Genomic DNA, 23,738 nt, shown 5'->3' with positions numbered 1-23,738 from the left:
CTGCTAAGCATCCTTGGTCCTTCTGCAGTCGGTAGGCTGTGGAGAATGACCTGTTGCAGTCATGTCAACAGGCCAGGAGTGAAAGGTTTTCCTTTATATTTATGTGTCTTGGAAGTAACCTTCCTCACAAGCGTAGACACAGCTGGTTCCTTACTTTCCTAAAGTCAGAGAAGCTGGGCTCTGTCACTGGACCAGAAAATGATAAAATTTTATGCATCAGTCAAGTAGCGGTGCATTTGTCATGTCTATGATTATTGCTCTCCATGCAACACTTCTACAGCAGAGCAGACAAACATTTTCCAGCGAGTGGGGAAAACACTGCCTGTGACTCAGTTTCACACCTGCAAGGAACCATTTTGGTTCCACCCTCATCGAGCATTCCCATTCTGATAATGTTGTACCAGGCAACATAAAGAACTTGACTCTGCCTGAAAAGCACAGTGAATGTTTGCCAGCCGCTTTGGGTGGCCATACTTTTATGCAAGGCACTTCCTTTTAGCCCCTAATGACGAGTGACCCTGATGTGAAGGGATTCTTAGAGACTAGGTCAGTCTTTTAGAGCCAGGGAGTTCCTAGTGCACAAGTCTATCACGCCTGGAAACCAGGCAATCAACTTGTGTATGAAACAAACCCTACAAGACCCCCTTTTTAAGCCATAAGGAAACATTTGTTTTAGAAGCAGCATGGGTTATTAAGACTTTATGACGAGCCGATCATTCATCATCAGCCGAAGACGACTACAAACCGATGTTTTTAATGAGGAAATCCATCAGTATTGTGTGTTGGAGTGCATGGTGACTTTTAGAGGGGACAAAGGGTCGTGAGTTGGTATTCTGAAGGCAAAGCCCAGGGGCACTGGATTGACAAAGGGAACAAGACTGGTGACATCAATTCATAAATCAACTGGGGTCGTTGCCTTTTATTGAAGATTAAGACTTTGACTTCCCACAAACCTCCAACTAAACAACAGCAAAGGTAAAAGAAGCCTACTGGAAATTGTGATCTGATTTCTGAGACTGACATTTGCATATGGGCCATTTGTACTTTTGATAACATCTTTATTAATAAGCTACCAAGGTGAAATTAAGCCATATTAGTGAGACAAGCTGTCTGAAAACCATAGATTGTTAAGTATCTAGAGAAATATCTTAGAGCACACACACTGTGTCAGGATTTAATTCTGACATTCACCTCCAAAAGCTGCAAAAGTGCATTAGAAAAGTGCATTAGAAAATTCTGTCACTGACTGTCAACTTGTCTGCTGCAGTATAGACAGGTTAAGTGCCAGTACAGCTATTATGAACTGTGTCATAAGAATGCAGGAATCCATAAAACCAACATAAACCCAATTTGGGAGAAAAGGTTTGAAAACATTCACCATCAAACCCATAAAACACCATAAACGAATAGCCTGGGTTCCACAGCTATAAGAGGTAACCATAACTACTACTGGCAGGATTATCATCTGAAAAATAATATTAATTAACATTTGCATTCTTTTTTTAATTATTATTATTACAGTGGCGTGCTGCTCCCGGTAATAAGCCACTTGAGGCTGTGCTTTACATTGATTTTAAATGAATGGGGTTTTAAGCTCGTTGCTGAAACTTACATCCACTCAACTTTTTTTCTCTCTCGTGGTTCGCCCGTCTCTCCATCTCACCCTGCTCTCTCTACCGTGGTAACGCTGGACTGAGAGCTACATTGGCCACCACATGGCTTTTATCCAAGTAGAGGCGCTTGAGAGTAGACCGCTTGGAGAGTGGGAGCGCAGTCGCACGTTATCCATCGCCTGGTGCAAGATACCGTCACTCTGCCACCTCTGGGATCTTCCTTTATATAGACAAGAGACCGAACAAAACCACTTCACTCAAGCGGACCCGCATTTTTTCCTCTTTTTCTTCTTACCCCCCGCTCTCTTCTCTCGCCCCCGGGTCAGGCTTAACCGTCCCTTGTTTTGTAAAGCTGATTGTTAGCGCGCATCATCGCGGGAGCCAAAAAGAGGTTTGCCACTTGTTCCATTGGAGATCGGTGAGTAGACCGCAGCTCAACTTGCATGTCTTTTTTTTTCCGACCGCGGCGATCGCAGCCTCCTGTCTCTGCATGTACAATTGCATCTTACTTGATCTGGTATTTGATGCCTTCGTGTTGGGACTGTGCAGGGGACTGGACCGGACTGATTGCTTTTCACACACATATCAACAAGTTATTTTGTGGAAAACGCTGCATCATAAGCTGCATGCAGAGCAGTAGGACAGCTTGCATGGAAGTTAGTGGTTTAGCTGTCCTGAGAGCTTGTTGTGATTTTTCCACACAAATATCCCCATTCCTAAACATGCATTCTATTCTACTCTATTCTAGTCCTTCTTATTTTCCAGAAGTAAAGTGAATAGTTAATGGAGTGGTGTTGTTGGCTCCACTCTGCTCCTCTCCTCCCTCCCATTAACATGTATGAATGGTAATAGGGCCACGTTGCTGCATAATCACTGAAAATTAATGAAAATTAATTGGAATGCTTTCAATTGATTTGAACCTTTGAGTTAAGTCTGGAGTGTACGATGGGCGGGGATTTGCTCTGTTGGGGACAGTCCTATTGATTCTGTTGTGCCAGGGAAGATGTATAAATCCCAGAAAAGTCATTCAGTCCGTTTAAAGGTCTGATTATGAGGTCACATCCTTTTATATCTGTTCATGTGTCTTTTTGTGTCTCAGCAGGCTGTTGGAGAGTCATGACAGCGAGAAGAGCGGGCCTGTTATAAACGGTAAACCAGAGGATGGCAGAGATCCGGAAGGGTCCAGCTCCAGCCTGGACAAAGGGAGTACAACGAGAGAGGCCACTGGAACAACAAGATTGAGTTTGTCCTGTCTGTGGCTGGAGAGATCATTTGGACTGGGCAACGTCTGGAGGTTCCCGTACCTCTGCTACAAGAATGGAGGAGGTAAGGCAGGTTGCTTTACCTCTGTTACAAAAATGGAGCTGGCAAGACGGTTTATATTACCTGGGCTGTTGGAATGGATGTAAATCAGATTGTGCACCATAGAATGGAGGTCAGGAGACAGTTTCCTTTGTCTGAAATGTGGAAGTATAAAACAGACAACATTGAATAAGGTGGGATGGGTTGTTTTAAAAGGAAAAATTCAAGATTCTGTCAAATATTTATTCTACTATGAGGCATGTCAGAGAGCTTTCAAGGATGCATGATGCAAGAGGAGTTTCCTAACATCTATTCTGTTGTCCCTGATCGTTTCATCCATTACACACAATCACTTCTGTGATTATAAAATGATATTATTAAAAAGATGAGACAGTAAGACAGAGTTCCTCTGTTATAAAAGTGGACAGTTAAGACAGGCTCTCTCATTAACCAACACAATATACATCCACATCTGTGCACATTGTACTGCACTGTATGTGTGTGGCATCATTCTGTGTACTTTCATCGCTATTTTGTGTATAGTTCCTTCCAAATGGTGCTCCGAAGTTTGTTTTTTCCTCTACCTTACCTCAAGTTTTGATGATTTGCCTGACTACCTTTCCACTGTAGATCAGCAGCATGCATATTTTTTTAATTGGTGCATATTCTTATTGCCCCCCTGTTTCTGTGTGCGTGAAGGTGCATTCTTCGTTCCGTATGTCATCTTCTTTGTGTGCTGCGGTATCCCCGTGTTCTTCCTGGAGACCGCCCTGGGTCGTTCACCAGTGAGGGAGGGATCACCTGCTGGAGGAAGGTCTGCCCGCTGTTTGAGGGTGAGAACACGCTCGCCTTATCTCTTATGTGTGGACGTGTTTTAAGGAGGAGCAGGCAGTCCACACTTGAATTATTAAGTTGTGCTTAGATGAATGGAAAGTAAAGAGGGACAAAGTGAGGGGTCAGCAGGGGCACACACACACACACACACATATATACATATAGCACTCCAATTACAGATTCCATTTAAAGCAGGACTATAAAAGCTGTTTTTGGTCCTTTGCTTGCCTTTTTAAGGGACCGTTCAATGGATATTATCAAATCACTTTGCAGTGATATCTTTGTTCACTGTATTTTCCCATTGTAGATGATCTGTGGCTGCTAAATAAACAACATTAATCATTTCTTCTTCTTTCACCTCTTAATCTTTGATTTTTTTCAGGTATTGGCTATGCAACCCAGGTGATTGAAGCTCATCTAAATGTGTACTATGTGGTGATCCTCGCCTGGGGCCATCTTCTACCTTCTTCAACTGCTTCACCACTGAGCTGCCTTGGGCTGGTGCGGGCACTACTGGAATACAGGTGAGAGGGGGAACAGAGAATTGAGTGAAGGGACGGACAGTGCTTTTTTTGCAAACATAAGTTGTAATGTGCATCCCTCTCTCAGGGAATAAAGAAATAAAATGTTTTTTCCTCCCATACTCCACATTGTTTGAAACTACTGACCCCAATCTGAAGCGGATTGAAGTGATGCATTGCAATCCACAGTGTTATACCTGCACCTCCTGTACACCTGCAGCATCTTCTGAAGTATATAATCACAAGATATTGTGTATCCACAAAGAACTATGTGACGCTATGGATGATTTCTGAGATGAATTTGCCTGAGGCTATTTGTAACATTTGATATCATTCTTTAATTAATAAGCTGCCAAGGTGAAATTAAGCCAAATTAGTGAAGCTTGTTGTCTGAAAACCATTGATTGTTTAGTATCAAGATTAATTTTTTAGAAGATTTGAAGTGATGAATTGCAATATACAGTGCTATACCTACGCCTCCTGTACACCTGCAGCAGTGTCTGGAGTATAATAACAAGACATTGTGTATCCACAGAGAACTGTGTTGACTACTATGGAGAAAATGCCACCAACATCACAAATCCCAACGCGACCTCTCCTGTCATGGAGTTCTGGGAGTGAGTACATCTTTTTTCATCATTGTCTTTCTCCTGCATTTGCAAGAGTTTACTCATGCGTAGCGGAAGTTAGATGGAGGGAAAGCTAGAAACTTGAAAATAATATTACTAAAAAAAAAAAAAAGCTTGAGCTTAAGCATTACACCCTTTGTTGTGGCTTAGTTTCACATTCCAACACATTCCACATTGATGGTTTTCATCTCTAAGACAATATATGATGTATTGATGGATCATTACTTATCCTGTCACACAAGGGGGAGACTGTTAGTGTAGGTGGTCTTGAGCTTGTCAAACCTACACAGTTAGTGCCAATCTCTCCGCTATAATTGAAAATTTGAGCTGCTGACAGCTCCAGTAGTCTCTTTCACTGTCCCTTCTAACCTTTCCCCCAATAATTAGTCAGGCCTTTTCATATTTCTGTGTCAACGGGCCTTGGTGGGCCAGCTGTCTCCCAGCTAGAGCCATGTGTGTGGCAGCAGATCAGGCCTTGTCAGTGTGTTATGCTGACCACACTTCATGTCTCGCTGCCAGAGGCCCCATTTACACTGCTGCCTCAAATCTGATTTTTTTTTAACCAATGTGAAAAATAGTTCAGTCTCTTAATTGATCTGTAAACAGATCAGTTCAGGAGTTTGTGTATTTTGGCGTGTGTAAACCACAATTAAAAGAGATTAGCATTATAACAACGATGGAAACAACAGATTTGAGCTGGCAATATAAACCCAACCAGAGAGAAAGGCATGCCCAAAGGAAATGGCCAAAGGTCCAACCACCATGTTGCTGGCAAATTAACAACTGACCAGGCCCAGGCGGATAAACTGTGCCAAGATACTCTGTCATGCTTTCTACTGTATGTACAGCGCAAACAAACATCAGAGCTGTGAGCTCAAGCTGCAGTTTGTCGTCTGTGTGTGGAGCCTTTCTGCCAGGGCTCCAGATATGATGTTCAGTGCATGGATTTATCATAACCATATTCTGGAAAACAAGCATAAAACATCTTTATACATTATTGTTATACACAATATATTTTGCACAGACATATAGATGCAAAAACACAATGAGGACAGATAAACACACACTTGCAATAAGAATACATCAACCATTAGAACTAGTGTCACATTAAGACTTCTGAAATTTCCATTATTGAGCTCAATGTCAATGATCTAAGCATTGTAAGCAGTAGGAACAAAATTTACTTAGTTTAGCCACTCATAAAGTTATTATGTTAGTTCTCTTTCTTTTGCTCCCTGCCATTGCTTTTTATTCTTTGATATAAAGAAACACTATTAATGAAGTTATCTAATTTATAATGCAATACTTTTTGATCCCTATAAAAGAATTTTATTCTTACTTCCTCTGCTCTTGGGAGGTCAGAGGTCAGGGTCAGCCAGTAGTGGGGATCCTCTTCAGACTGAGCTCTTCTTAAATTATTCATTAATGTAGAAATGAGGAGTTCTGTGGGAATTTACTTTTTCCCATCTACTTTGTTTTCCAGTGGTGTTTGTGGTTTTCTCTATTTTTCTAAAACAAGAACGAAGAAGGTAACAAAGAAGAAGGAAAATGCTAAATATCTAGTTTGTGAAAATGACCTACATGTAAACATGAATTGTCTAAGGCCTGGTGACACTGCTGTGGTGAGGTAGACGACTCCTGTCTTCTGCCGATTGTCGTCTTGCCTCCAACTGCACCCACGCTGAACCCCGAAGAACCACAGTGGATGTCGGTCTCGAGCTCCGACACTGACACCATCACACTCACGTGGAAAGTCACACATTCACAAATATGGCGTACATGCACAAACATGCACACGTACACATAAAAACATGCGCCAGTATATTACATGCATAGGTGTTCACATCCTGCCCTCTCCACGGACCAGGGAGGCAGAGAGGAGGGGTTGTGTTGGACCTAGCTGGTGGCCGGCCACCAAGAACATGTCACTATGATCAATGGCTGGTCAGGAGCTTTGGGGGTGAACTCAGAGGCAAAGCGTTGGCAGCACCGTTGTAGCTCTGTGGCTCTTCTTCTCTTCCTCCCTCTATGCTGTTGCCTGGCGATGATTCAACAAACAGGAAATACGCTGTTGATTCACCGCCGCTGACAACCTGTGATGTCATTATCACTGATAAACTGCCTGTATTTCACTACCACACCATTGCACCTGTAGGCACTGTATTACTCTTTTTTTTAGTGTTAACAGTGCAGGCCTACACTAATACCTCAATAATCATTAACATGCCACAACACACCAAATTTTTGCCGCTGCAAGCCATAGCAACATAAAGTCAGTCTGCAGGAGCCAGAGGTGTTGTGAGTTTAATGAAAATATGTTTTAGAACAAATCATTTTACAGCTATATCAAAGTCTACCATTACATCAAAAATAGACCAGTGTCGCGTGCTCAAAGCTGGGCAGGGCAGTGAGGAGATGAGGTAGTGCATGGGTGGAAAGCTAATGTTTTTTGAAGGTGTGCTCAAAAAGCAGACATTATATTCTATTTATATACAGCAACCTCAAGCAGGTATTTATTTTTCATCATTCTCTCTCTCTCTCTCTCTCTGTGTGTACAGTAGCTGCATTTGCATTAAAACACTCCATATAGGAGCATCAGCTAAATGTGCTGCAGATTAATCTCATATCCTCTGTGGAGATCCTGTTCATTATGTGTGCTGCAGTGCTGCTCATTCTCCATGAGGAATTGTTTTGAACATCGTCCAACGCTGCTTTGGGATAGATGCACACCAAAGGGTCTCCTGAAGTGGCTTTCTACTGTATGTGCCTCAAAGCATTAGCTAAATGCCTAAAATATAATCTAAATAAGTACGAGTTTTGCTCTGTGTCTCCGGGCCAAAAACAGAGCCAGAGTGCTGAAGATATCAGATGGCATCGAGCACATTGGGGGGATGCGCTGGGAGCTGGCCATGTGTCTGGCCCTGGCCTGGTTCATCTGCTACTTCTGCATCTGGAAGGGGGCCCAAGTCTACTGGCAAGGTAAGACAGAGCAATGCATGTTTACTATCATCAGTGTGTGTGGGAACGGTCTCTGTTGTGCTTGAATGAGAATGTGTGTTGAGACAAGCGATGATAAGAGAGTTAACCTTGAGCTTTCTTGAGATCCTTCCACTGTTTTCATATCAGGACTGTCGACAGCCATGTTTTCAATCCTGGTCACCCAACATTTGGTGAAAAACGGTGTTGTAAATAGCATGAAAGGAGAAAAATATATTTTCCCACCAAGGAAAACATGATGGAGGCACAACTACAAACAGGAAGTAGCTTGACATTGAGATACAGTAGCATGCTGGAAAGTAAAAGCGTTGTGATTGGGGTGGTAAATGGGTATAAAATGGGTGTATACGTAAGGCAGCAACAACCTCCTGGACTCAGCTCATGTCAAAATGTTTTCCACTGTGAGCTGACTACATATATTTTAGGGAAGACTTACCCTTAACCCCAAAATGCAGGTGTACCTGACTGACTAGTCTGCAATTATTTCTCCCTGACGCTCAGGGAAAACATACACACCTACAAAAGACCTGCATTCCTCCCAATTCATGTGCATGAATTGTAAATAATAGTGGCATATATCCAAAAGGAAGCAGGTCATGTACAACCTATAATAAGGTTAAGTGTGAAATTGGACTCAGGGTCTGCTTGCTAAAAAGGGATACAGAGAATGTATCCCTTTTTTCAGCTACGAATCGGGCTGAACCTTACCCTTAACCAAAGTTATTTGATTTGCCTAAACCTAATCATGACAGTCATAACAGTTTCATTTGACAAATGGTGGAGGAATATAATGAGAAATGTATATTCACTTGATTTGTGTCCACGACATCTGCATGTCACAGTTTGTGCTCATTTCACAAATGGGCATGAAGACTGTGAGACCTGTCTGGCATTGTCTCACTGTCTTTTCATTGGATTGTGTTACAGTTTTCAGTGTAAGGACTTGTCTTGAGACTGGCATTTGTCTGTGTGAGTTCGTGCATGCATGTGTGTGTTAGTTTGCCATTACTCCCAACATTTTTAGTGTAGCAGTCTCTATTCTCCTCTCGTCATTTGAAGACAACAAAAAAGAATAATCCAGTCCAATGAAATTGCTCCAGCCTAAAGCGCTTTGTTCCCTTTTAGCCTAAAGAGCTCTTTTGCAGGAAGCCATATGCATTTCCCCTTGCAAAAAAGTAGACAAAAGGAGGTCTCTGCAACCCCCTCACACCATTCTGCCTTTCCTCCTATCCCCCGTCCATTCTAATGTCCCTCCCTGAGACTCCAGCAGCAGTCAGGAAACTGCACCTCTGCTTCCACACTCAGCAGCCCCTAAGTAACTCCTCACAGATTCAATGAGCCAGAATGAGCAGGGAGATAGAGAGATGAAGATGGAGAGACAAAGAGACAGAAAAACAGAGTGAGAGAGGAGACAGAGAGTAGAGAGAGAGCAGGGGAAAGAGATGTGTGAGGAAAAATTAATGGGTTCACTTTCTACATGACGAGGAAAAAACGACCAGGCAGCAATGCCTATATCTCCCTGAAGTGTCTTTTGTGTGGCAGTGAAGTAAGAGCGAAGAATGCTTCTTCATGGCTGGGCTTTAGCAGCCGGTCCAAGATTGATTCCTGTATTCACTGGAGGAAAGGAGAGCGTTCATGAGGAGCATGCAGAGTATACCCTCAGCCCCTCCTCTGTAGCCTCTCTCTCTCCCTCTCCTTCTCTTCCTCGTCTGCTATGAGAAATTACCACAGATCACTAGCCGTAAGAGAGAGATGCTTTCTTCTGCAGAGAGCCCACAGACCATTCAGTTCCCCCTCCGCTAAGCTGTTTGCTTTGTGAGCCATGTTTGCCAGCCATTCTCACATTTTAAGCCCTCCTGTTAGATTTACGACAAGGCAGGGGTGAGTTTGACCAGTAAATTTGGGGTGGCTTAAACGTACTCCCGTGGCGAGCTGGAGGGAGTACGCAGAGCATCAAAAGTTCATGGAGAGATGGAATATATTCCTTTTCATCCCCAGAGAGGGGGGGTGAGAAAGAGAGTGAGAGAGAGAGAGGAGAGAGAAACTAGGATGGTTTAGGATGTGTAATCGTTTTATTTGACTAATTGAAGGAGGGATGAATTAGGCAGAAGACAAGTTTTCCCACACTCTCCCTGTAGGCCATACAAGGATTAACAGAGTTAGACTGGACAGTTTTCACCGTTCAAACACTGCCTTGTTTAAGATTTTCTTTCCTGAACTCTATTTCAAGTAACCAATGTTGGACCTCTCAGGAATTTTCCGACTGGGATAATCAAGTTTACCTTGATTGCTAATCTAGCTTGCTGTTTCAAATGCATAGGCAGAATGTCTTCAAATTCAAACCATAATTTTGCTTTATTACAGCACACGTCTATGAAGAGTTTACTTATATATTTGAAAAACCAAACCTGCATTGTGCCAGATGCTTTGCACGGCCCTGGCTTGACTCGACTTGGCCAGTAAGAAGCATTTTAACAGTCGCAGTCACACTTGTGTCCCAGCATTGTGAGCGTGAACTGAACTCTGGAGTGAGATTAACGAGCTCACTGCATCAAGTGCTGCAAGCTAGACACAAAATATTTGTTCCCCCAACAACACAGCAGCTTCCTTTCATGACCATTCATGAAACTGCTACTTCAAGTACAGTACGATGACCTTGGTCACATGGGTAATTGGAGTGTGTGTGTGTGTGTGCGTGTGTTGTACGCTCAAGCAAGTATTTGCAAGTGTTCCAGTTTATGTGTGTGTAGTGTGTGTGTGTCTGTGTCTATGTACACACCCGTTTGTTGTGAATGAAGTTCTTGTATGTGTGAGTGTGTGTGTACTCATGCACTTCTGTGCATGTTTCGAAGAGCAGCACATTTTCCCACACTGCCAGCATCACTCCTCTGGGCTCCTCCTGTTTAAGAGAAGGGGCCAGAAGAGCCTTCTTTTCTTTTCAGTCTCTTGGCCTGGCTCTGCTCTGTCCTGTTCTGTTCTGTCCTCAATTGGACTTTGACTGGATGCCAACAAGCCAGGGGATGTACGTTGCCCGCCGCTGCCTTCCAAGAGGCAGGGTCTTTGTTCAAGGGGTTTCTAAGAGCCTTGAGATGTTGAGCACAATTCTGCAAAGCTTGAATAGTTCCATAAAGGAGGAGTGTTGGTTTGAGGGTTAGAGAGCGCTAGCCACTGTAACACAGGTATGGTTTTGTGACTTTCACTGGCGTGCAGTTGACTCCAGTACTGTGTGTGATATCCCACCTGTTTCCTATTGGTGTGTCCTTAACCTGGAGTCCTGGGTAACACTAAAGCTAGTGTAATTTATTACAACATTATTGTTACCAAGTGTTTCCCACAGGATGGCAGTTTACTTGTGGCAGTGGCTGCTTTAGGAAAGGGATTTGGTTTCAATAGACTTGATCACTTGATCTTACCTACAGTGAGAGGACTTTATTCAGGGGAACACAAATGTTAATGCCTCAGCTTTTTTTTTAAGATTCTTTTTTTTTTTTTTTTTGGCATTTCTGTTTTGTTTTGGTTTTTTGGTGTTTGATATTAACCCTATGAAGCCATTTGTATCAGTATATGATACACATTATCAAATAACACATTCCATTTTCAGTTAATCAATACTTGACCAAAATACTGTTGTATACCTTTGGACACTTCCCCTGTTCACCCTGTATCATACCATTGGCACTTCAAGTACTGTCATATATGATACAACAGAAAAAAACCGTATGTAATAACATATTTTTTGAAAAATATTCTTTTTTTTTTTCATTATTTTATTTATTTTTTTTTTTTACATTTTGTTATAGGACTGAATAAAGGGTTCAGCTTCAAAAAATTTGAATTTTCTGCCAATTCTTCATATTTCAGGCTTTATAGGGTTAACTTGGTGATTGAAACAAACAAATCAGCTATCAGGGATGGGCTGAGTCTGTTGCCAGGGGTTTTTTTTTGTTTGTTTTTGTTTGTTTTGTTTTTGTTTTGATGATTTTTTGAGCAATAGAAGTAGCGTAGCTCCTTAAACGGAAAGTTCAGTGCATAGGTTGTGTGCGGCTCAGTAACAGAGTTAGCACTTGTTGGGCTGATGGTTGGCGTTAGGACAACTTTGACATGTCGCCCAACCTTAGTATGCACCTTACCATGTGAGCCAAAAGTGCGCCCCTTAACTCTTAGGGCTCTATTTTCCCGGCGCAGCGCAGGGTGGCGCAGTGAGGCACCCGCGCAAAGCTATTTTCGACCAGCGCAACCCGTGGGGCGCACAGTTTCTTATTTTCCCAGACCGAGGTTCGCCGAGATGGGAGTGGCGGCGCAGCAGGGGGAGGTGCCGACAGATTCAACCTGGCGCAGTGACATTTCGTGCCAAAAGGCTTCGCCGAGGTGCGCCAAAAGCTCGCCTCCTGAAACACGTCTACTTCGGCGCAAGGCGCAGCGGGGCCGGCGCAGTGGAATTTTGGCTGGCAGGCGGGCAGTGCGACATGTCTCCAAAACCTCACAGATTGTCAGGCACAGTAACAATGCAATAAATAACCACAAAAAACACAATTCAATGCTATAATCTCAATCAGCACATAAATGTATCTCATATCGACTGTCCCGACACAACTGATGTCAGATCAAGGAGACTGGCACCGTTTGGCAGCGTAATGGAAACCCAACCTGATCACCTGTCAGTCAAACAATGTGTCCAGTATGGTGATGTCTTTTTTCCGGTCATGGTGTCTGGCACTGCTCGTGTTAACTACACAGTTCTTCTTCCATATATATAAATATTCCACACTGGGTTTCCGTTATCCGGTAATCACCGGACTATGACTGGTAGCCTAAAATCAGCCAAAGTCCGGTAATTTTTAAATGCCCGGTGAAAATATTCCCTCTAAGCACAATTTGAATTTTAAAACAGTCAATTTTCACGTAGTTATTTATTGATTTATTTATTTAAAAAAAAAAAAAATAGCCTGCGTGATCCCTGTCTCCAGTGTACCAGAGAGGAGAGAGAGAGAGAGAGAGAGGTTTTTCTCTGCAGAACCGGATCAAAACAGCGCAGCAAAGTCGCCTGGGGGAGAACAAGGTCGCAGACTGATGCGGAGAGACACTTGAGACTTTCGATTTTAATTCAGCTGCTGAATTAAATTTTTATTGCATCAATTGATTTCAAGTTGGCAGCACGCAGCGTTATTAAAATGGTATGAGCCAGTTTTTTGTTTGCAAATTGTAGTTGCATTTGTTTGCAATTGTATGCAATGTTCATGTTAAAAGAGCACAGGCTTGTGTAATATTCATTTATTTATTTATTTTAGACGTTACGCACTTGAGTCAATTGACGGCACTCATTTTATTTGATATAGCCTACTTTTCATAAAAATATTACGCTATAAATGACATGCCTTGATGTCATTCTTATGTAGCCTGCATATAATTTTAAGCTCAATAAATTCATATAATATTTGACCGGAATTTCAAACATGTGTCCGGTAAATTGAAAACCTGCCGGTCACATTGTCCGGTGCCAATTTTTTTTTTTCTAGGGGAAACCCTGATTCCACACATATAGAAAATGTAAAATGCATCGGTTCCTTGCCAGACTCTGGGCGTTTAGAACAGCAAATGTAAAAGCTTTCATGAACCGGATTTTGTTAAATCTCTAGTATGTCGTTGCATCAGTAAGTGACGGGAGTCAAAGTTGCAAAACAAACATGTATTTATATGAATACTGCGAGGATTATCCTTTGATGTAAAAACATTCATTAAAAATGGGGGCTTCACAGTTAAATTTATATTTGCTTGTAAAAATCAATAACTTTAACAGACGGTGACAGAGCTGGAAAAAGAGAGATGCGAGGCAGGTGTAATGAAAGACAGGGGACTCAGGAAGACGAATTTAAGGATAGATGCATGGATGGATGGATGGACAGATGGATGGCAGGTAGCTCCAGCGACATTCCAGCAGCCAAGACTGGCTCACTGCGTGTGTGTCGCGGCTGCTCTCTTTCTCCATGTCAATGTGTGAACGTTCATTACGCCTTCGCGCAGCGCATTTTAAAGGTGAGGACAGGGGCTCATTTGATTGGTTTTAAAGTGAATCGGCTGTGTCAAACCCACTCCACGCCTTCTCTCCTCCCTTGCGCCGGTAGGAGGAACGGCGCAGTAGTTGCGCCAAGGCGCACGGCGTGCCAAATAGCAAAATCCACTTGGCCCTCCCAGTTGGCGCAGCGCAGCTGCGCTGCGCCGCCTCGCCTGGTCTGCGAAAATAGAGCCCTTAATCTTTAAGTTGAGCAGTTTTATGTATCTCCAGTCAAAGGTGCACTGTGGAAAGTTTTAGATGAGGACTTTGAGACTTGTGATGGACTGGCGACCTGTCCAGGGTGTTTCACTGCCTTCGCCCTATGTGCGCTGGGATAGGCTCCAGCACCCCCCCCCGCGACCCTAGTGAGGATAAGCGGTTTAGAAGATGAATGAATGAATGAATGAATGACTTTGAGACTCAACCAACAAAAACTGGGGAATAAGCAGGCAATTTATCTATGAGAATTTATGAGTTTGACCAAGTTTGTCAGCTGAGTCTCACTTAATTCAACCCTCACCAGTTTTGCGTTGTACAACTTTAAAATAATAATAATAAAAAAAAAATACTGAGGCGTGCAATTTAAAGTTTTATTTTTACGTGACTCTGTTGGGTTGAGTGAAATGCCTCTGTCCACTGATGGTTGCCTCGGCAAATGACAGACATGATGTGATGCGCATGTACGGCGGAGTGCAAGAGATCAGTTCAGATCAGGACTGGCCAAGTTTTGATGGTGGCCGTACTGGTATTGTGCTTCATCAGTCCAACCAAAATGGACACACGCCAGAGATCATGAAGCTTGAAAAAGGTTCCCTTGATGTATAAGGATTGTTAAGATGGTAGGGCTGTTGTGGCTCACATCATTTTGACGATCACATCCACCACCTCTGTTCCTGGCTCGTTTTAGATTTTTTTTTCTCTCTGTCTGTCTTTCTGTCTTTTGTTCTTTCGCTGTTTGTGTGTATGTGTATGTGTGGCTGTGTATGCGCCAATGGTAGTGCCAGCAGCAACCCCCCTCCCAGTCTTCCTCCTCCTCATCATCTTTGTCCTCTTCTGTCTCTCTCTGCATGTACTCCACTCTCTCAGTCTGGATGTGTGTGGTCTGAGTTTGACCACAGCAGCTGGAAACTTTTATTACTGTATGCCTGAACAAAACCTGGCTTCTCACCACTGGCACTAAGCAGTAGTTTGTTGAATGGACTGTAAGGAAAACACACAGCACCATCAGCCTCTTCCCAGCATCTTCATCCTCTCTCTTCTCTAAAGTCTTTCAAACCAAAGTTTTTTTTTTCTGTACTGCAGTAAAACACCTTTCACTGCAATCTATCCTGCAGGACTGCTGCAGGATAGATTGTAGATTTCATCTTACAGAGGAACAGCAGTGCCTCGAATAAGAGTAGGAGGTTGACTTGGTTACAGCCTTATATTGCTCAGCATTAGCTACTGTTGGCAGGCTCTTCCCTTTGCACGACTAATTTTGCTTTGAATTTATTCTGTAATTCATTATGCCAGTTATGTAAGCAAATACCACAGCAAGTTCTGACAGCTCAGTGTTAACTGTGTTCTTTTGCAGTGTGGATTTGAGTTAACTTTCTGAATGTGTGCATGTGTGTGTCCCCAGGTTGTGTATGTGACAGCCACATTTCCCTATGTCATGCTGTTGATCCTGCTAATCAGAGGAGTAACGCTGCCAGGAGCCTACGATGGCATCAAGTTCTACCTCTACCCGGACATCTCCCGTCTCTCAGACCCTCAGGTAGGCTCATAACCACAGTATCAATATGGCTCGTTTTCCATTACATGGCATCACCTCTACTCTCTTCAGATCTACCTGCTTTTTTTTTCCATTAGGTAAAAGTTTGGATTAGTATCTGGTACTGAATATTACTTTTGGAATCACCCCCGCTGATGTTCCAGTTGAGCTGCTTGAACAACTTAAATGTGACATGAAATGCTGCAGACTGATTGATCAGAGTGAAATTAAGCAGCGTAGCCCCTCACGACCAGGACATGCAAAAAGCAAGACTCGCAAAACTTGTGTCATATTGTTAATCTATCTATCTAAAAAAATATTTTTGTTGTGAATCCCTTAGTTATAGCCATTTCAAGTTGGTTTTGTTTGTTGTTGTCGTTGTTGTTGTTGTTGTTGTTTTAATTAAAAACTCATGTGGGGCTCTGGTAGACCAGTGTGACTTCTGCTGTGTGGAGATACTATGTGCAAACAAAAGTGGAAAACGAAATCCAGAAGTAACTGGCAACGAAAGTGAGTAGAACAGAGACGATAAGAGCAGATACTGTGTAATGGAAAGCACCTTATACTCCGTGTACACCACAGTATAGTGTGCCCAGCACTGACGCACTGTGTGATCAGCCAGTTCTTCTCAGAGTTGACTCACTGTACACACTTGCAAAAATTCCAGTGTTCTTTGTTTTTGTTTCAAATGACCTTTGAATCTCTTTATATCCCCACACACGTAATTATCATCAAGTTACCTACCAGTCAGACAGCTGTGCAAACATGCAAATAGCTGACAGCTAGCTGTTATGGATGCACATGTGAGATGCATGTATGGAACTTGACTGATGGTCAAAACATGTGGAAACTCCTGTGTTTGTTACTGCCATATGCACTGTACCTTATCACACCAATCTCATGTTTCTCCAACTGTCAAACTAGTTTTCCCTTCCTAACTAATCAGTTAAGCCGGTAGTTTCACCGTCCTTAATGCTGCGTTCATCAAGACTGAAATGTGACCATGTTATAATTTTGTTAATATTTAATGGAATTGTATTGTGATTGAGTCTACATGGTCCACATTCAATCATGGTGAATGTAAGTGTAATGCAGGACGGACTCGGGGTGGGCAGGGTCTGCAGTGGCTGCCACTTTAATTATGCATGCTCCCCAGGTTGTGTCATTTTATCAGGTGGTAAAGCAAAACAGGTAGCAGCTGCCAGGGGGACAGGTGGTGTTGTTGTTCAGTGCTACTGGGGACCAGCCGTTTTATACATCTATCAGTGTTACTGTAGGACAGCATATTGTTTCCCAAAGCACTTATCCATCAAACAGCTGCTAATTGGACCACTTGATGGACACTCTGACAGCTGTTTCCCACTTGAATGATTCCTCTATGGAATAAGAAAAAGTGCAACACCAGGCGGATACTGCATCCACATTTGTAATAAACATGGTACAGGGTGGCATTTGTGCATTTCATTCTGGTGGCAGTCATAGTGTCGCTTACAGTGGAGCCAAGATTGTGACAGCAGTGCTCCAACTTCCTGCTGGTGATGAGATGATCTGGGGTCAGGTAAATAACCAGCCTCAAAACCCACAGGGCTTCAGCGATCAGGATTTGAGGCTAATAGAGGTGACTCATTACCATATAAACTCATACAGAGACGTGTGTATGTGTGCACAAGCACACACACACACACCACACACACACACACACACACACACACACACACACACAAATACGGAGCAGACTCCTTGACCTCGTCTGGAAAAGACAGACGGACTGGGTCGCTAGGCAACAGTGCGCCAGAAAATGTCAGTGGATGTGGTGTCATGACAACGTGAGTAGAGAAAAAGAGTTGAGTGAGAGAGAGTAAGAGGGAAACAGTGTATAGATGGATGGATGGGTGGATGGATCAATAGATAGATAGATAGATACAACATTACACAACACTTCACCACAAGGATTATGTGATGATAGCACAAATTATACAGGCCACATTCAGCTGTCCATAAAGAGAAAAGGTTAGTTAACATTGAAGTGGTATGGTTAAAGTTAAGGTTAGATTTTGGCAACTAAAGCAGTTTGATTAATGTTGGGGTAATGTTTTGGCTGTGGTTAGATAAGAACATTTTTCCTAAAATTAGGATTTTGCTCAGAGTAGAAAGCTTCTTGCCACGAGCTGAGAATTGAACCAGGGTTGCGAATGGGATCTGTCACTCTCACCAAAGCAGGCGAGAGCCCCAGATCACACTCATTTCACCAAATGTGAGGAGACCAGAATCCTGTCTGAGCAATTATCATGAAGTCCTGTCCAATCTGAACACCTGTTTCACACTCTGCCTGGCACCAGCCAGTCCAGGGATAAAATGCCATGAATCTGGTAATAAGGCATATCGAAGCTACAGAACTAACTAGATATTCGATCAATCACTACAGCTTCACAGACAGACCACTCAGTCTGTTTCACACTGCCTTTTTGGCAAGACAGCTCCATGTGGTGAGTGAAAAGAAAGTACAGTGGGGTGCTGTAATCATAATTTGGACTGTGTACTGCGGTTAATCAGATGAGTTTTGTTCAGGTTGGCAAAGCGGGTTCATGTGGTAAAATAAACCCCAGAACCCAAACTCTTCCAGAACTAGTTAACTGGATTGTTTTTTCATTGACTTCATGTCTGTGTTTTAGAGAGTATTTGATACGATTTGATCAGGTGTCATAGTTTTCCAAGGTCATGACCCTCACTAAATTACCACAACATGTTTCATTTTGAATGTTGAAATCAAACACCAATGAAAAAAATAAAGGTTTTATACGATAGTTGAATCTGTCTATGGATATTCTATTTATCCAGGTCATCGTTCTCTTGGGCAAATTGAATTGTCGGCAACTGGACTTGTATTTGTCTTAGGAAGACGTCAGACTAGTCGTCAGACCAGTTGCCTATGATTCAGTTTGCCCAAAGAGATAGTTTAATCTGTACTGATACCAATCTTAGATGCGATTCACTATTAAGTTGTCACCGTGTCTACGATAAAAGCAGTTTGTGTTGTAACACCAATGTTAGTCTGTGTTTTTGTCTTTGGACGACTCCTCCACTGCTGTGCAGTGAGATGGTTGTAGATGTGTGAATTTAGTAAAGACAGGCACAGATAGACGAAGGGGGGAAATAGAGAGGGGGGAGGTAAACAGAGACAGAGGCCACAGATTGAAGGAGGAGGGTGATAAGAAGTGCTGCTGTTTGGCAGAGGAAGACATTACTTCTGACACCAAGGTTAAATTAGCTCCTCAAGGACAATCGGGTTCTGTTCTGCTCCCCCAGGCTGTGTGGAGCGGCGTTTTCCCTGTGTGTTAGCCTTTTCTTTTACCCCCCAGGACCTCATCATGCCTCCCTTGTCTCTGTTTTCCTATACATTTCTCCGTCTCTCCCCACTTCTCACCCTCTGTCCCTCTGCGATGCCTCACACAACACTCCTCCCTCCCTCCCTTTCCTCAGATGTGCTCCCCAAATATTCATTACCCCTCCCTGTTATCGCTTCAGGCACAAGAAATGAAGTCTGTTTACTTAAACTTGTCTTCCATCCTCTCATCACCTCCATTTCCCTCCTCATGCCCTTGCCTCTTAATATCTTCTGTTCTTATCATTCAAAGCAGCAGGAATGGAGGGCCTCTTATAAACAATAGTCTACTATCCATCAATAACTATATGTGAAATCTAACAAAATCCATCTCATCCATTTGCATCGTCAAGGTAGACAACACTGGCTGATATCCTAGTATTAACAAAAGCTAATATCTACCCAAAAATCCATATTCAGTATCTGGTTTTACGTCAGGGCCCACAGTTCTGCAAGTCATCTCTGCTGTTTCTGCTTCCAGCTTACACAGAGATGGATAAGAAAGCTTCAAATCTCTCTTTCCACTCTGGGTGGAATACCAATAAGGAACTGTCCGCCCGTGGTGAGGTTAGGGCTGTGGAACATACATTTATTGAGACAAAAAACAAAAAGGTTTGTTACTGCATGTTGTCACCCAGCCAGAAAAATAAAACTTTTTGATTCTGCACAAGCAAGCCATATCTCTCTGCTGTAACAAGCCTGACCCTTTTTGTTTTTAGTGTATATTCCTGGGATCCAAAGAGCACCTTTTTACGGAGCCTGAGAAGTGCAGTAAAAAGAAAAAAATATATATTGCAAGGTCACCATTTACTAATTTGTGGCCATGAATTCAACTTGCTCCCTCAATTTTATTCACTTGCTCCCATGTTTTAGGTTTTTCATGGCCATGATAAGTGTGTGGTACTCTTCCTTCTCCTGGAGCAGACTGCGACTGAAACAACATTTGACAAACGTTGCCAGGTCTGTGCCCCGAGACAAGACAGAGTCAAGGACAAACTCTGTCCCTGACTGCAGTCTGCTCCCAGGAGAAGGGAGGAGTATTATGTTGTGACCATTAATTATATCTCTATAGTTATATCTCATCACCCTGATTGTTTTTCTTCTCATTGCACTTCACAGGCTCTGTACCTTTTTGAGACAGCCTTAGCGAGTGCTCTCTTGGCCATGTGTCTCTTGTAAAAGACAAATGATCTCGCTGGGAATAGCTGGCATAATAGAAGTTAATAAATACTATTAAAAATATATTATTGTAGCAATCAGGGACACTTCATTTTTCTTTTTGGATTGCTAATTGGTCTTTTGGCAGTCTCATACCCTCCTGATGGAAGGACTCCTGAGCTCTGAAAAGCTTGTGTTGGTAACTTTGTAGAGTGAGCAGGAATTTGTTAAAAAGATGAACTGAAACAGCTCCTACATGAGACACTCTCACCCTCATGCACTCCAGTGCCAGTTGCAATGAGGAGCAGGAATTCACGAGCCAGTTCCCTTCTCTGCCATTTTTGTGTCTATGGTAAACTAAGCTAGAGAACCGTAGTTATGCAGACTAAAGCTAATTTGTTTGGGGAGGGGAAGCAAAATGATACACAAGGGGCACGGAGGTAGTGACACTTTTTTGAGGTGATTGGTTGTTGTTTGAGTCGCACCGACAGGTTTTTTATTAAATGAAACTGCACCAGCAGCCCAGAGGACCAGATTTTTTTTCGTCAGTGCTTTAAGTTTGGCTTGGACCCTCTGTGTTTAATGGTTATTTGTCAAAATGTGTCAGGAAAAAAGTTACCTACACAGGCTTTTAGTAGCATTTGATCACATGATTTGATTTGATTGCGACAGATCAGTTTATGTGCCTTCCCCTATGCCTTCTCCTTTCTGTCATCCCCCTAATCTCACTGTTTTTCTCCATGCTCTCTCCTTTCAAGGCCTTCCTGCTCTTCCTTTTGGTCCAACCTTCCTTCCTTTCTTTTTTCCCTAAAGCCATCCCCCTCTTCAGGGCCCTTCTTTTGCCATCCACCCACCTTTAACACACCAGCTCCCTTCTCAGCACTCCTCTCATTACCTCCCTGCACTTAGCCAACCACATCCCAGAATATTACTCTTTTCTTTTCCAACTTTCTTGATTGGTTTGTGATCCTCTTAAAGAATGGCCCTAAAAAGAAACAAGTAAGAAGCTAAAAAGAATGACTGGATGGCATGCAGTCTCCTGATGCACTTGATGCACTCCTGACTGCTGTGGAGTGAAAATCTTGTTATGCCCAGAATGTCTGCTTCTCAGGAACTTAGAAAAAATAGAATGCCATTCATTTTTTAGTTCATCTGATGGGATTTTTACAGGGTTTTTAAAGTGTTGTAGGATTTTCTCAACCCCATAGGAGACAATGTAGCTCTCCAGCCGGAGTTAAAAACATGGAATCACTAACACATTCAGTATTCACACAGCAAACTCTTGTGATATAGATACATTTATCTTGTTTGTAATTGTTGCAGATTTGTTTTGTGGCTTAGAAGCAGTGTGGCTAATTGGGCTGACGAGTTTGTCATTGATTCATCCCAGTTCAGCCAAATCCTTGTGTATTGCAGTTGAACGCCGCTAAAGCACACCGCAGGGACAACAGGTGTTCACTGCATTGCCTTTGATTTCTTCCTGAAAGTCTTGTCACAACTCTCATGTCAATATCTGAAGTCACCCCCCCATATGATCTCATGGATATAGCGGATGGACTGAGACTGGTTTATTGCAAGAACACACTATTGCATAAAACAAGAGCCAAGGTTGTCCAGTTTTCACACAGTAAAAAAAAGTTCCTTCTAGCCACAGTCTCAACATAACCAAACACAGGCCGTCCAAATTAGGCACAACATCAACAAGTGATTCTCTCCGAGCCTGGGCCTTTAAGGTTTCCCTGCGCTGTGCGGCCATCAGCCGAGGGTGAACTAAAGGGAACATTAATGAACATTAGGAGAGAAAGGCCTGTTCTTCCACAGAACAGTCTTGTGTTTGTGAGGTCAGAGAAGTTACCGTGGTTACTCCCAGAAGGGAGAGAAGACCGGGCGTTTGTTAATGTTTCCCGGTGGGGAAATGAGATTAGTGGCTGAATGGTGATGTGAGAGAGTTTTCAAAGAGCCATGCTGCATTAAGTTTGAATTTGCTTGCACCCTACGCGATCCGCTGGGTTCCTGTACTGCAACACAAATCAGTTTCCACATGCAAAATGCACTTTATACCACATGTTCAGATAAATAATAAAAAAAAAAAACCTTCAATATAAAATTGTCTTTGTTTAAGTTCAAACTATTACTAAAGAAGGCTTGTATTATACAGTAGCTCTTCATCTAATACTGAAGGATAATTCCAGTTATTTTTAAACTGGGTCTGAGTTTGCTAGGTTTTGGCATCATGACGATGTGTTCAAATTACATAACTTACTTCATACCTCCAAATCACTGAGAGTGAGGCTGTCCAACACTCGCTCTCTCTCTCTCTCTCTCTCTCTCTCGCTCTCTCTCACACACATACACACTCACACACACACAGGGCCAACTGGTAATCCTCAGTTTATTACAAAAAGGAGTTAAATTATTGCTTTCAACATCCTTTCAACACAAAAGCATTCTCACCGCTACAAATGAACAGTTGGAAGAGTTTATTTCCTTGTTTACTTGTTTACCTTGTTTACTTTGCTTGCTGCTGATCCTCTGCCAACATCCACATCCAAACTAGTTGTAGTTGTAGATTTAAAACATACTATAAATGCACTACAACACATTTGATGCTTTTTGAGAGGCTGGCTGACTCTTAGTGTGAAACAGACTAATAATTGTGATTGTTCTTACCTTGGATCACCTTCACTGGTGAATTTCTTGCTGTTTTTACTGCTTATAGAAACATAGCCATCTAGCAACAATTCCAGCATATCCTACAAGTAGTTAGCACTAGCTGGTTTACATAGATGTTTTTTACAAGGGTGACAGTCATACTTCTATTTACCAATGAATCCGCACTAATTAAATGAACATCTAACAACACGATATTCAAGTTACAGGCAACAGATAATTGACCATGTCATGAAGGTAGGTTGCGTGTCACTGTGTTGAGAAGATGTGTTTTGTGGGTTCAGGTGTTGGTTGGTCCTGTGTGTGTGGTGTGGTTGTGTGTGTGTGTGTGTGTGTGGTGTGTGTTGGAACACTAAAAACACTAATGGTATGAGAGCTCTAAAGTGAAATAAGTGATGAAATTTCCAGCGTTATCAGTCGTCATGATGGCAAAAACCTCTGTTTAAAAACACTGTTGAAAAGGTTCATCACCATGACTTCTTCACTGGTTTGAAGGCACGTATCTGAAGGTGATGATCTTGGTTGACATGCGAGTTGAGCCTGTTCATCCTATCTCCTTTAAACACTGTGGAAATAAGGCCCAGGTTGAAAGAAAACAGATTTGTCCTTTACCGTTAATGTGGATCTGCCCTGGAATAGGGGCCTGTCCAGGATGTTTGTGTACCTTGTGTCCTTGCTCCTGCTCCCTCTATCTTTATAAAGGACTATGTGGGAAGAGAGCATTTGTGAATGATATTAATCTGTTTTAGCCTCCCATACGGAAACTTCCTTTTTGCTCAGAATATTGTGTCAGCTATAGACTCAGGTAATGATAGGGATTCAGTGTC

General features: G+C 42.6%; 1 pseudogene; it reads left to right on the top strand.

The window, feature by feature from the left end:
- The first annotated feature begins 505 nt into the window (after positions 1-505).
- LOC115359210 (sodium- and chloride-dependent GABA transporter 3-like) overlaps positions 506-23,738 on the top strand; it is a 34,913-nt pseudogene continuing 11,680 nt past the window's right edge.

Source organism: Myripristis murdjan, chromosome 5, assembly GCF_902150065.1.
Source record: "Myripristis murdjan chromosome 5, fMyrMur1.1, whole genome shotgun sequence".
Taxonomy (NCBI): Eukaryota; Metazoa; Chordata; class Actinopteri; order Holocentriformes; family Holocentridae; genus Myripristis; species Myripristis murdjan.
Note: the sequence above shows the minus strand (reverse complement) of the source record. Positions and strands in the feature narration are given on the sequence as shown.